We start from the raw sequence: 2406 nt of genomic DNA on the forward strand, positions 1-2406 counted from the left end.
GGGACGGGACGGGACGGGACGGGACGGGACGGGATGGGATGGGATGGGATGGGATGGGATGGGGTGGGATGCCATGAGATGAGACAGCACCTGTGCAAACAGCAGCCCCCTGTGCCTCCTCACCAGGGCACACCAGGGTGTGACCTCTCCTGCTTCCACCTGCAGAGCAAAGGACCTGGAGGCATCCAGGGAGCCCAGCTCAGGTGCTTCCCTGCATCCCACCAGCACCTGAAGGGCAGAGGGATGGGGATGCCCACTCACTGGCCACCTTGTTGGAGCAAAGGGGAGGGAGCAGAGCTCCAGGCAGGCAGAGCTGCAGCCGGGGGAGCACAATCTGTGGCCTTAATCCCGCCGTGTCCTGTGTGCTCTCAAATCCCCTTCACTTCAATGAGCGCTTGTAGTGTCAGGCCTGCGCCGGGCGAGACGGCACGCGGGGCTGGCGGGGAGGATTTGCTCAAGAGGCACTGTTTTTAAGGTGAGATTTGAAGGATGGAAGACAGATGGCAACTGGAGAGAACAAATGGATCAAGTGAAGGGTTTGTTTTCAGCGTGGAGGGGAAAACACAGGAGGGAATTACTGCTGGCTACAAAATGGGGGCTATTAATACCTGCAGCAACTCAAGCTTTGCGCTTAGCCCGGTGAGTCGGGACTCTCCCGGGCACCACGGCGGGGGCAGGAGCGTGGTTTTTCCAGGAGAGGTGAATTGATCCCAGCGTCACTTTGAGTGTACCCAGACAAAGCTGGGAGAAGGGTTATTAGCCAGCCGGCGGCCCCGCCATTGTCCCCACTATCTTTTCTTCCCTTTCAGCCTCCCTCCCCGTGGCCCAGGTCTCAAAGACCATGTGTCAAGAGATTAGTGACCTACGTGAAGGGCAATTGCTTGCTTTGTGCCGGCAGCCCGGCGTCGGGGCTGTTATTTACTTGTTATTTGGTGCTGTCTCCGTTGAGGTATCCATGGAAAACACGCCCTGGAGAGCAATCTGCCAGCACTGCAGAGCTCGTGTGGGCGAGGAGCTGGAAAAGAGGGGCTTGAGGGTGGCAGGTTTCAGCGTGTTGTGTGCCCATGCCAAGACCCCCAAATTCCCCAGGATGGTCAGTGCAAGAGCCCAGCACCTACAGAGAACTGAGGAAAAAGCTGGGCAATGAGAAAATTAAGTGCAATGGAGAGGTGCCCGGGAATGGTGCTGGATGCAGGGCTGAGATGAGGCCTTGCCCCAGAGCAGTTTGAATTTCCAGACTGGTTTCAAGAATTGAAAGATGGGAAGAGCCTGTCCTGCCTGCAAAGGCATGTTCCACCTCTCTGCCTCTGGCAAAGAGTGGCTTGGAGGAGCACTGGGGTTTGGAGGAAATGTAAATAAAGATTATGAGAGCTGGCCCTTCCATGCAGTGCTGGTACACATCAAATTTGTCCATGATGAAACACCCAGGAAAGGGACAGGTGCAATGAAAAGTGTTTTTCCTGCCCAAGACCAGCTCGTGATTTATTCTGGCTGGTTTTATTCTCTCGCCAGTGAAATGCCGTCTCCTATAAACACGAGACAGTGATTTTCTGCAATTCTAAAAGTCAAACCTAGACCAAAACCACAACTCACGTGACGTGGGAGCAGCGGCGTCAGATCCTGCTTTAGATGTGATTCCAGACAAGTTCCCAGATCCCGTCTGAGGCAAACAGGCCAAGATGTGAGACCCTGTCAGCTCTGCCCACACAGGGCCAGCTCACTCATCCTTCCTTTGTTTCTGTAACTCCTGCCAAACTCCTGGCCCCAAACAGGGAGAAAAGGGATTCTGGGGATGCAAGGGGGCCTGGGGACCAGGAGGGCTGAGTGACCCTCGTGGGGCTGGGGGCTACCCTGCACCTTCCCCCTCCCAGAGGCAACAGGAGGGGACTGCATCCACCAGGAACAGTTTGAAAAATAAAACTAAGAAGGGAGAGAAACTGAGATGTCCCCTGTCTTCGAGGATTTTGTTGCCCAGGTACAGGCAGGGTCCCCTCCCAGAGGGCAGCTTTGTGGGGGTGGCGACTGGGGAGGTTGTATCGGGTGTGGAGCCCCCCAGTGATTTTTTTCTCTTTTCCCAGAACCGCCGATTCTGTCCCTTTTCCCGTGTTCCGCCAGGACGTCTCCGGCTGCGGGAGTCAGGCGGCCTCGTCCCGGCCTCTCCGGGTACTGTGCAGCAGAACGAGCCCAAATCCTCGCTGTTAATACGGAGAGGAAGCAGGGCAGGGACCCCAACAGCATCATTTTATCAAATAACGCCGTTTGCTGGAGCTGTTTGATTTCAGAGACGAGCCCCGGCTCGCCCCTCCCGAGACCGGCTTCGCTCGGGGAACGCGGGAGGACCGCGGGACCCCGGTTATCGATGGGCGCCGATAGAGTCCACGAGGGGGAACCAAGGGACCCGGGGGG

The sequence above is a fragment of the Corvus brachyrhynchos genome, unplaced genomic scaffold (genome assembly GCF_000691975.1).
Source record: "Corvus brachyrhynchos isolate BGI_N302 unplaced genomic scaffold, ASM69197v1 scaffold283, whole genome shotgun sequence".
Classification (NCBI taxonomy): Eukaryota; Metazoa; Chordata; class Aves; order Passeriformes; family Corvidae; genus Corvus; species Corvus brachyrhynchos.